Below are 12426 nucleotides of genomic sequence, written 5' to 3' on the forward strand. Positions count from 1 at the left end.
TCTCGCCTGAGCTTCTTATCGAGCTAGGAACTGAGGTTCAGAGAGGTTTAGTCGCTTGCTTGTCACCACACAGCAATCACGAGCGGCCTGATGAAGTCTCAGTCCAGGTCTCTGAGACTCTGAAGCCCACACTGCTTTCTCCCCTTCCCGGGCTTATAGCAGAAATGACCGGCAGCCGCCAACCTGGCAGGGGCCGAAAAGAACATTCTACCTTCCTTTGGTCTTTGCACCAACCCTTATCAGGGCCATCGAGCTACAGCTTCGCTTTCTGTGCCCTCTCTCAATGAGTCCTGACTGTGACCGGGTACCACACAACTTGTCATCGAGAGACCAGGCCTCCTTCCTGGGATTCTACTTGCGGGGTGGACAAGGAGTGTAAGGAAAAGTGCTTTCTAGTCCCCTCTGATGGGTATCTGCTCACCAAGCAGGAGAGAAAGGAAGGATGCACCCTGATTGGACAGCCCCTGACACCCATCACCAGCTTCCCCGCCTGGAAGCCGAGAAAACCAGGCTTTGCAGCCCTGCTCCTCCACGTGCTTGCTGTGTGACCTTGGGCAAAGCCCCTCACCTCTCTGTGCCTCATTTCTCCACTGAGGAAAAATGGCAACAATCACACAAAGTGAGAAGGAGCACAGATGGTAATCACACACATGGGGTGCCCGGGAGGATGACCTCGGGACGTCACGAAGCCAGCGGAGACGGAGACCAGGACCCAGGCCACGTGGGGGGCCGTGGGAGGTGGTCGGGACACCAGCCGGCCCTCTGAGACTTCAAGGAGCTTTGCTTCCCAGAGTTGAGAGCAGAGGGCATGTCACCCCTCCTGGTTCTGGGACTCCTGGTGGCTGGGCTCTGCTCCGCTGTCCACAGCCACCGGGGCGGCGTGCTTGACCAGGAGAACATGACCGGGGGAACAACGCAACAGGACACCTGTGGACAGCCTCAGATCAGCCTCCAGCGCAGAGACTTTGCCTTCAGCCTTCCGAGAACCCCAGCAGGAATGTCACCTTCTCCCCGCTGAATGTCTCCATTGCCTTGACCTTCCTGTTGCTGGGGACCCACAGCACCCCCCTGACAGAGATCCTTGGAGGCCCCAAGTTCAGCCTCACGGCGACCCCCAAGGCAGACATCCGCCGGGGCTTCCGGCACCTTAGGCATAGCCTCCGCCCACCCAGCTGCTCACTGCACCTGAGCAGGGGCAGCACCATGTTCATGGATGAGCAGCTGAAGCTACTGGGTGAGTTCGGGATGACGGTCAGGCAAGGCGATGTCTGTCCACCTCTGAGCCCTTCCCCACTGACTTCCGCAATTACACCCCTGCTGAGAAGCTCATCAATGACTGTGAAGGAGAAACCCCGGGGGAATACTGTGGAGTTGGTCAACCACATTGACCCAAACGCAGCGATGGTCCTGGTGAATTACATCTTCCTTGAAGGTGAGTGCCTGGCTTGGGGTTCAGAGAGAAACGAACTTCACTTCTGAGCCCTCAGGCTGTTGCTGTCCTGGCCCAGCCACCTGTGTAGAGGAGGCTGCCCTCTGCCTTTTGGGGGAGGGGGGGGGAGCATGGGCGCCAAGGCCCTGCCCTGCCTGTAGGCACCGTCTTCTTCTGGGGTTTTCCAAATAACAGTTTGTCATCCCAGGACATAACTTCAGAGGAGCCCATTCACCCGCTGTCTGAGCCAGAGTGGCACTTTTTTTCCTGACCCAAACTTGCCCAGCTCCCAGAGTTAAGGGACTTGAATTTCCTCCCTGAAGAGACATGAGCATGCTCAGAGAGGCTCTCCGCTTGTGCACACCGCCAGGCGTTTCTGACCTGGGCTCTGTCCCCGCCCAGCCAGGGACTCGGTCTCTGGGAGGGCCCAGATGGGGCTGGAGGCCACCTTCACAGGAAGACAGCCTCCAAGCCTGGCCGTCTCGGGGCTCTGAGACTGTGCTCTCCTATACCCTTGAAAGAATGGCGTGGCTGCCATCTGGGACGAGCCTTAGGGAAGGGCCATATCCAGGATAGGACCTTTTCCCAGATCTCCTGGTTCAGTGCCCGACCTGTCCCATGAGCAGGAACTTGGCAAATGCAAACCTCAGCCTGCAAGTTCTGAGGGGCAGGATGCAGGCAGATAAAGTCTGCCTTATAGAGACAAAAAATAGGGGCACCGAGAGTGACCTGGAGTCAGAGGGCGGGAAGGCAGCCGAGACACAGCGCAGTCAGAGAACCTGCCCTGCAGGCTGTGGGCTGAGGCCCCAGACGAGCCCTCCTGGGCCTGCACCTTCATCTGCAAATCGAAGGGCGGAACCAGGTTTCTCTGCAAAACTAACCCAGGCCCGACCTTGTGTTTCAGCCTCCCGTTTTCTCTCCCTGCCGCCCTGCCCTATCCTAGGACTCTCTCCTCCAAGTTCTCCTCCCCAGCCCGCTGGCTTCCGCTTCCTTTCCTGCCTCTAGCAATGGGGACGCCAGCAGGGGTGGAAAACAAGGCAGGCAGGCCGTGGATGTGCCTGCACGTGTCCAAGGAAGACCCCAGGTAGCTCATCTCTGCAGGAAGTTCCCACCGCCCCACTGAGCACCCTTCTCCGTGGCTGACCTGCACCCTGCCCTCTGGGTTCCCATTTTGCTCCCGCTTTGGCCTGTTCCAGAAGCTGCGGTACATGTGCAAGCCCAGCCATGCACGACTGGTTATGCCTTTTAAGCAGTCAGGACTCCCCCCGCCCTCCCCGCAGCCCTGCCGTGCCTCTCCCCTCCTTCCCAGCCCCCTTCTCTCTCGTGCACTTTTTCTGCCCAAATTTCCAACAGCTTCTCATTTAGCATGATTAGCCAGGTCTTTGCTCCATGGCCCTCTTTCTAATCCAGACCTGTGGGGCTCATCCCACCTCAGTGGCTGCCCCACCTGCCCAGGTGTTTTGCAACCTGAGGAAGGGCCATCTCTAAGAAGAGCTGTGGGTGGCTGTGGGCGAGCCCAGTGTCTCCACCTGTGAGGGAACCCCAGGAGAAGAGGGGGGAAGGCAGGGCAGCCGTGGCATTCCCAGAGTTCTCCGACCCCTCCCTCTGGCCTCTAGCCAAGTGGAAGACGCCTTTTGACCCCCATGATACTTTCAGGTCACGGTTCCACGTGAGTAAGCAGAGGCCGGTGAAGGTGTCCAAGGTGACCGTCGAGCACCTGACCACGCCTACTTCCGGGACGCCGAGCTCTCCCGCAGGTGGTGGAGCTCAAGCACGCCCGCGACGACAGCGCACGCGTGGTCCTCCAGACACGGGCAAATGAAGAACGTGGAAGCCATGCTACACAGCCTCCTCATATACGGCAACTGAGAGACCAGGCGCACCGGGACCAGAGTCTTACGGGAGATATAAACAAAAGGAGAGGAAAGCTTAGAGCCAGAGGTGTCACCTCGTGCTGCAAGAACCCTCTGCCAGCGCCGCTCAGCTGCAGAAGCAGCCCCTGCCCTCTGAGAGCTCCCTGGGGAGGCACGATGGGGGCCTTCGACTGCTTCGGGACCTCAAAAGCCCTTCCAATGCAGCCTTTCCCGTCCCTCCCCTAGGCCCCTCCCCGGCCCCTCGCTTCCTCCTGCCCTCTGTGCCGTGGCGCGACCCCCTCTCCCTCTTCCAAGTTCGTGCGCCTGCCTCCTGCCCTTTCTCCCAGCTAGCTCCTTCCTCTCAGTGGAGACTCAAGCTCAATGCCACCTCCTGCAGCTCGTGGAGGCGGCCCCCGGGCCCGTCTCCCAGCATAATCTCTGTTGGCATGCAGGTGTTTCCCGCTGCCCTGCAAGCCTGCGAGGGGCCGGGCGGGGCCAGGCGTGGGCACCGCTGCAGCCCCGCCCCGGCGCGAGGCCTGGTGCATGTAGGCGCTTGCTGACCGGCGTGGATCATCCATGAATTAAGACGGGGAAATGAGTACTTATTTCCAATGAGCAGAGGGTGGCTGGAGAGAAACCAGGGCAGACCACCCCGTGAGGTGGGTGGTAGGTGGGCACCCAGTCAAGCAGATGTTCGTTTATTTTTCTAATTTCTTAGATCGATAGATGACCTCTACCCGCCAAGGCTTTCCATCTCCAGCAGCTATGATCTGGAACACATACTCCCTCAGCTGGGCATGAAGCAGGTCTTTATCAGGAGTCACAGGTGCCGAGAACCTGGCGGTTACTCAGGTGAGTCTTTAAAGTTTGGACGATTCACCTTCTGCATTGGGAGCTTGAATGATGGTCAGGCAGACGTTTGGATGATCTCGAATGTGCATACATAACCGCATTTCTTATTATCCAGTCGCCCTCCCTGGGACTACTGCAAGCCCAGGAGAGCTGGGTTTCAACCCTTCCCCACCTCCTTGCATTAAAGGGAGAGTCTGGGGTAAAATCAGTAGTGGACCCCATCCCATGCTCCACCTCTTACTGCCTATGGGGCAGATAATGAAAACTCTCTTCCCTCCGTTTTTTTTTCACTGGTAAAATGGGGTAAAAGTTCTTGGCTAGCGTGCAGTGCCCGGCAGAACAGGTAATAGGTAATAGGTAATAACAAGAGCTGTAGGGCTATTGTGATGAAAATACACCAAGAATTTGAGACGAGAACGCCAGGGAGCCTTGCGCTGCATCCTAGAAACAGAATAGTCTCGACAAAAGGGGGCAGCTGGGCAGCCTGCCACTCTCCTCTGCACCCCGCTTTCCAAAAAGGAGTGACAACGGAAGGGCATGCCTAGAGAGGTCCTCGTGGCCAAGGATGCGAAGCCACATCCTATGCAAAGTAGCCCAGGACCCCGAGGACGGCCGAGCTGGGCAGGAGAGGTGCGGGAGGCAGCACCGGCCCGTCCTGTGCATCTGAGGAGGCGTCTGCATTTGCTGCTGCCAGGCGGAGGGCCTGGAGGTTCAGTCAGGATTCTGGAATGGCTCCTTAGAGCCACAGGCAGCTCTAAAGGAGTTTAAGCAGAGAGTCGATAGGAGCAGATTTGCTGTGTAGAAGCAAGGCGGTGTGAGCTGGGCATCGAAGGGGCTGTTGCAGGCACTGGGGTCAAAATGGGCCCCAGCTGGAGAGGAAGAGCAGAGACGAGTCGAAGGCTGTGATGAGAACCGGTGTGACCTTGTGAGCGATGTGGGGAGGAAGGGAGAGTAACCCACACCTGGGCTCAGCTGCTGGTGCTGGCCAAGAAAGCTCTGAGGTAGCACACCAGCCAGCAGAAGCGACGTGTTGCGGGGGGAGGGGGGGGAGTTGACGCGTTCGGATTCGGGCACACCCCAACCCTGCAGTTCCCAGGAGACAGCGAAGTGCAAGAGAGAATTCTGGGCTGGAGGGGAGCAGTCAGGATTCATCCCCCTGGGCTGGGCAAAGGAGCTCTGAAGAGGAGGAGTTCCCTAAAATGAGGGCCAGTGAGTCTAAAGAGAAAGGCGATGCCCATTGGAGGGGTCCGCTAAGGAAGGGCAGCTCACCAGGCGGAGAGACCAGAGGACAGTTGTCACTCCAGGACCACGGGGACAGGGGGTCAGGGGAAAGGTGGTGACTGCAGGATCTCACATCGGCACCGAGGTTGTGTTCCCGTCACCCTTCGTTTACTTGATAATGGCCCCCAAGAGTAAGAGTCGTGATGCTGGCAATTCAGATATGCCCGAAGGAAGCCATGGAGTCCTTTTTTTAAGTGAAAAGGTGAAAGTTCTCAACTTATTGAGGAAAAAAAAAATCATGTGCTGGGGTTGCTGAGATCCGCAGTAAGGACGAGTCTTCTACCCGTGAAATTGTGAAGGAGGAAAAAGAATTGTGGCTCTGGCCTCGCCGTCACGTCTCACGCTGCAAACACCTCTCATCACGTTGGCATTTGGTCATTGTTTTATTTTATTATTAGTTACTGTTGTTAATCTCTTACTGTACCTAACTTATAAATTAAAATTAAACTTCATCGGAGGCATGGATGTACATAGTATAGATAGCGTTCCTTACCATCTGCAGTTTAATGCGTCCTGTGTGGATAATGGGGGGGAGGGAACCTGTATTAACGAGGTGCCATGTGTAGACTTTATTTGGATCCTAATTCAAATAAATCAACTGTAAAAAAAAGCATTCGGGAACCTTTAGGAAAACAATAACTTGAAACTTAATAATATTAAATTTATGGGTGTTTTAAGGTGTAATCGACACTGTTGTGGCTAGTATTTAAAAAATTCTTACAGATGAAATGATGTACAGGATTTGTTTCAAAAAAATCCAAAGGAGAAAGGGGTTGAGTCGATATTGTCCTTATGTTGATAATAACGGAAACTGCCGATGGATAAGGGATACCTTATACCATTCTCTCTATTATTGCATATGTTTGAATTCTTCCATGATCCAAATTTGAAACAAAAAATTTTGAGGGCAGGAATGTGCCTATACCCCAGTACTCATGTGGTGGGCACTCCATAGTGAGTGAATGAATGAACGAATGAATGAATCTCATGACAGACCTCTGTGGCGTTCCCTCTTGAGTGAACATCCAGAGAAAAAAATTTAAGATCCTAAGACGTCAACAAGACGTGACCGTGTGGGTGTTAATGTCCAGGTCGTGGATGAAGAGAGTAAAAATAAAGCAGTAATAAACGAACCTGGGAGATGAAGTCTGGCTCACACCCATTAACTACTGTCTCTTCCACCTTCCTGCCTTCCCTACTACCAAGCTAGCTCAGGAAGAAGGTACTTGAGTTGCAAAAGTTTTGCAAATACTCTTTCCGTTGAGTACATATTAACTTTTCCATTAATACTGCATGAAAGTAGAGAGTTTGATTGATGTCCCTTAAGGACTAGTCATTACAATTGAAAAACACCATTAGAACCAGAATGTATAACCCATAACCCAAGCTCCTCGGGGGCAAGAACTGTGACTTGGGCTGGGTTCCTGTGACAGGCACTGCATCTGGCCGTCAGTAGGTGTCCAGAGACTTGTGTCGGATGAAAGAATGAAATCAGGAGAGGCTGAAGCATTGCTCCAGTTAGCTCGGCCTTTTGTTAGTGTTAAAGACTGTCCATATGTGTCACTAGATTTAATCTTCCTGGAAAACTTGAGGGGTGAGAGGGACAAAGGAGGAAACTGTGACTCAGGACAGTGTCAGCCTGCAAACATTGGTGGAGGTGCGACCCGCCCCCAGGACGCCAGCCCAGCTGCAGAGGGCCAGCGCACCCCAGGTGTCTCTCCTCTGTGCATGGATTTCTACACGACCCATTGGGGCGGGTCGTCTCCTCATCGTTGGTTGTGCCAAAGGTGGACATTGGGCCAAGGGCAACCTCAGTGCCATCTGTGCTAATCCCAGAAGTCCAGCCTGCCGCACTCCTCCCCACAGGAACAAACTGCTGCGTCAAGGGCCAGGCGGACCTGCTGAGTCTCCACACAGCTCTCTCAGAGGCTCGTGGAAAGCACTTGACTTCAGGTCAGTGTGGGGCTATAGGTGGAGCAGGAGTCAAGAGCCCCCAGCGAGCTCGGTGAATCTGCCAGAAGTTATCTTATGAGACACTCGCGTGTGCGCACAGCCACACAGATGCACGCATACACACATGTACACACACATATACCCTCCTTCTTGAAGAGATGCACACACACAGACAACAGTCTGGAGCGGTACTGGCTCATCCTGCCTCCATGTTTTTGAACATGCTCTTCCCTCTGCTGAAAACCCTTTCCTGGCTCTCTCCTAATCCATCTTCCAGTCTCAGCTCAGGGCCACCTCTTCCAGGAAGCCTTCCAGGAACTCCCTGCCTCCTGCAGGCTCCCCATTCACCCTGTGTAAGCAGTCACCTCTGACCGCTGTAATCAGCTCTCTGCCTCTCCATCTCCGTCAATAGCTGGTGAGCTCCTTCTGGACAAGGCCCAGGCTGCCAGTTCCTCGTGTCCAGACCGCCCCGATATGTGTCGGATGAGTGAGTCAACAAGCAAATGAACAAGCTTCTCTTTGGGCCTCAGTTTTCCCATCCATACAATGCCGGCATTGAGTCATGGCCTCCTGTTGGCTCAAAAGCGCTGTGGTGTTTGGGACCTGGCCACGACGCTCCTACTGTTCTGCGTGAATTCCGCGTGTCTGTCTCCGGTGACCCCAAGGTCCCCGAGGGGGCGGCCGTGCCTTATTCTTCCTGCCTCCCCAGCAGCTGGTTCAAGTCCCCACACACCGTCAGTTGATATTTGTTCAGCAAATGAATGAACAAATGCATGAATGTTCAATGTAGTAAGGGAATGAACTTCTCATCAAAGTCAAGAGATTCACCAAAGCAAATGACCAGGCGAATAGACGAATGGAGGACCCGCCTGTTCTCTGACGATAAACAAACGGTATGGAACAAATATTTACCGATGAGGCTCTTCTCGAGACTGAGTTTCAGTTGCTTCTTCCCTTTACAGACAAGAGAACTCTAGTTTAGAGAGGTCCAGGACCTCCCAAGGTCATATGGAAAACCAGAGGCAGGATACGGGGGAGGGCACGATGGTGATTAATCCTGTCAATGATTACCCAAACTCAGAGTGGACGAATGGGGCCGAGAGGATTGGGACAGAGGCAGCTAGGAAAGGTTCCGTGGCGGGGCAGGGCCCCAGAGGACCAGGGACATGCTTGTGCTTCGGGGGGAGGAACGAAGGCCTGGGATGAGGCTTTCCAAGCGGTAGCCCATGGCGCGTTTATTCTTTCAACAAACGCCTATTAAATGGCCACTTTGAACACTGGGAACTGAGCGGAGAATGACACAGGCAGAATATCGGTCTTGGTGGAGCTGACCTCCGAGTGGAGAATACATGATATCACTCCAGCCGGGCACAGGAAAAACAAACCAGTGTGTGGGGCGGCAGAGGCGGAGGTGGGGCCTTTCTGAGGAGGCGACCTCTGAGTCGAGAACTGAGTGGCGTAGGGAAGGGGGGCACAGAAAGGGCTGGAGAAAGGCTGCTCTGGGCAGCCAGCGGCAAGTGCAAAGGTCCCAAGGCAGGGCTGAGCTTGCTAAGTTCTAGAATGGCGGGGATACCAGGGGTTAGAGTGGAGGGAGGGAGGGGAAGGATGGTCAGAGGTGCCAGGCGGGGCCTCTTAGGGGTGTGAGGCGTATGGGGATTCTTCTCGGTGTGAAGGGAACCACTGCGGGTCTCCAGCAGGACGTGAACAGACCTTTAAACCTCATCTCTTAAAAGAATGACAATGGCTTCCTCCGTAGAGCCCAGAGTCAGCTTAGGCCTGTACTAAAATAAATCCTAGGGTCCGCAGAGATCTGCTGGGTCATAGAGGTGGCGAGGGGAAGCCCTCGACTTCACCTGGGGAGTCTTATCTGCTGCTCCCCGGGGCCTGGCCAACGTCCGCGAGGCGCACCGTCGCTCTGAGTCTCTACAACCCTGCGACGTGGGGGTTCTCAGCACCGCCCCTCAGAGAAGCAGAGACCCCAAGAGGGAAAGTGACATGATGAAGGTCACTGGGCTCCTACGGACCCGCAGAGGCTGAGCCGAGCCCAGGTCGCCAGCACCGAGCCCTGCCCCTCTGACCTCGGGAGCTCTCTGCAAGGCCAAGGCCAGGGCGGAGAAACGGGCCCAGAGGGGCTCAGCGAATGGGAGTCAGCTGGAGGAGGGGCCCTGAATCCCCGGATGACCAGCGTTCTCTGGGTGTGAGCAGGAAGCAGCAGGGGTGGGGAGGAGGGGCTCAGTGGAGCTTCCCACCTCTGACCCCCAGAGGGCAGAGCGGCCTCTGAAGCCACAAAAGCATCTGGAAAAGACCTAGCTGACTTGAGACCTGTGCGGCCTCCAGAACCCAGGGTCCTCCGTCCTGCGGCCAGGGTGCCCCCATCCCTCTATCCCATCATGGATCCCCGCCCCCCCTCCCCAAGGCTCTGGGTTCAAGTCCCGACTCCACTGCTTCCCAGCTGCTTGACCTGGGGCAAGTTGCTTAAACTTTCCAAGCCTCTGATTTCTGATCTATCGAAGGGGGGTGTAAAAACCGTGCCTCCCGCATTGGGCTGTGGTGAGGATGACAAAGGCGCACGCCTGGGGAGGGTTTTGCACGGCGACAGGCACCGAGCAGACGCTCCACATGCCAGTGATTACTGTCAGTGCTGTCCTCGTCCTTGCATGCACTTGCTTCCGGACCGAGGACGCCGGAGGAGGCAGGCCCCTCGGTGGTGGCTGCCGGTCCCTGCGCTCATGGCCGTGGTTCACTGTCTGGCCCTGGTTAACCAGGGAGATTCTGACCCCATCACGGCCAGGCCCTCCCTGCCATGCTGCAAACTTTCTGTGAGCAACACAGACTTTGTGTCACGTACATTCTTGACGGGACAGTGGAGGGTGAGCGAGGGAGTGTGGGCTGTGAAGCCAAACGGATCCGAGGCTGAGCCCTGGCTTTGCCCTGTCCTGGCTGTGGGACCTGAGGCGAGCCATACCACTTGGCTAAGCCTTGGTTGCTTCGTTGAATAAACAGGGGTCCTGGGCCCCGTCACCTGTCCGAGAGCACATCACCTGGGGATGTGTAGAACCCGATCCTCTGGCTTCAGGTTAAGTGATCTGCCCCAGGCAGCAGTGACAGTGAAGGCAAAGTGCTGGTAGTGAGCGCTGCTTACGAGGTCCCAGGCGTAGACTGAGTTCAGGGACAGAGCGGTGGACAGAGCCGGTTGGAACCTCGTGCACGGGATGGGAACGCGCCATAAACACACCGGGTGGCAACGAGTCCCGCAATCCAAAGAGTGAATTGAAAAATAAGTGACCAGGGAAGCGAACAGATGGTCAGGTATGGGGTTAAGCAAGGGAATAATAAAAAAAAAAAAGGTCCAGAAATTAACACCTGGTCGAGCCTCTCTATAGGGTCAATTAATGGTTCTAGAAATCTTGCAGATCACTCGCAGGGCTGCGATGACTGTGGATGAGGAGGGTACAGAGGCTGCCGCCGCCACCAGCATCCGGCTCACTCCCGGGCCTCAGCCCGACCGCAGCCCCGCGTCCCCTCCCGGCGCCGAGTTCAGTCGTCCCTTCTTGATGATGACTTTCCACATGGACACAGGAAGCTTGCTTTTCCTAGGGAAGATTGTAAACCCCCTGGAGTGATGCTCCCATCCACGTGCTGGACAACCCCAAGGGAACGGAGTAGGGGACCTCTCTGGGATCCCCTACTCCGGGGACCGAGTCAGCATCCAAGTCTCTGTGCGGCCATGGAGGCGTCATCCAGGATGCAGTGGGGTGATGCAGCTACCCTTGCGCAAGCTTCATGCAGTCACGGAACAACCAGCTGGCCCACATGCCGAAGCTTCTGTTGCAGAATCAGGTTCGAGAGATTATATTTAACCTGGTTCTTTTGTGCGATTTTCAAGGGGGCTTATGGGATGAGGGGAGTAAGTCAGATCAAGGCTGTGCCTTTGAGTGAACATCCATTAGTTGTTTTATATACTTTATCTCACTTTAAAATTAATTCTTGCAACAACCCAACAAGATAAGTATTAGGATGGACCATATGGAATTGATTACATGTGGCCACTTTTTCTTTACCCACAGGAAAGGACAACTTCGTATGGAGGCGCCTGATATTACTTCTCTCTTTTAATAGCCGAGACTCAGAGCTTAAGACTAATGTGCAAGGAGGTCACTCAGCTAGTAGGCAGCGTAGCTGGAGTTCAGATGTGCTTTATTTAGAAGCTTAAACTCCTTCCATTCTCAAACTTGTTTATGTCCACAAATCCCCTGGATTCTTGGGGGGAAAAAAAAAACGGATTTTGATTCAATAGGTCTGGGCTAGGGCCTGAGGTCCAGCATTCTTCACAAGGTCCCAGGGATGCTGAGGCCTGAGGCTGCGGGTGGGGTGACCGCACTCGGAACAGCAGGTGCTACATGCTCCTGTCCCCATGACCCAAGGAGGAGTTACGTTGCTGCGCTCGGTGTGACAAAGGACTCCTGCTGTCCCCTCCCACACTGGTGGGGCTGAGCATGATTTCAGCAAAATCTTTTTGAAGCCTGCAGACAAAATTTGCTTTAGGGCCACCTACTAATCAGCATTTCCATAGAAAATGAGTGTCCTAAATAATTGCCTTTTGCCCACTCTAGACATACCTCGGGGGCCGTGACTGTCTGTGGGCGACGTTCCATGTCAGTCAGTGCACCTGGGACTTTGGCTGCCAGCTGCCTCCTGCCCCTGCATCTCCCGACTGCACAGAAGGAAGTCACACAGGCTTGGGGGCCAGACGCTCCCAAGACCAAGCCCCGCCCCTGGCTCTCTCTAGATACCTGCCCCCTCCCCTCCAGAGCAGCAGTGTGGGCGGCCAGCAGACACGAAGAGCCACGAGCCACGCCGAATGCTGGTCACGAGTCCATAATGTGTGACTCCCAGTTAACCTTCATTTCACATTTGCCGCCGGAGATAAAATTTACCAATTTGTTTTTCTCAAGTGAGAAGGTGCCCGCAAGCACCAGCAAGTCAGTAAAACTAGCTTCCCCAGAAGGGGGAGGCCCGGGGTCACTGAGAGTAGCTCCTGAAAAAGAGGAGTGAGCA

This window comes from Rousettus aegyptiacus, unplaced genomic scaffold (assembly GCF_014176215.1).
Source record: "Rousettus aegyptiacus isolate mRouAeg1 unplaced genomic scaffold, mRouAeg1.p scaffold_m13_p_3, whole genome shotgun sequence".
Taxonomy (NCBI): domain Eukaryota; kingdom Metazoa; phylum Chordata; class Mammalia; order Chiroptera; family Pteropodidae; genus Rousettus; species Rousettus aegyptiacus.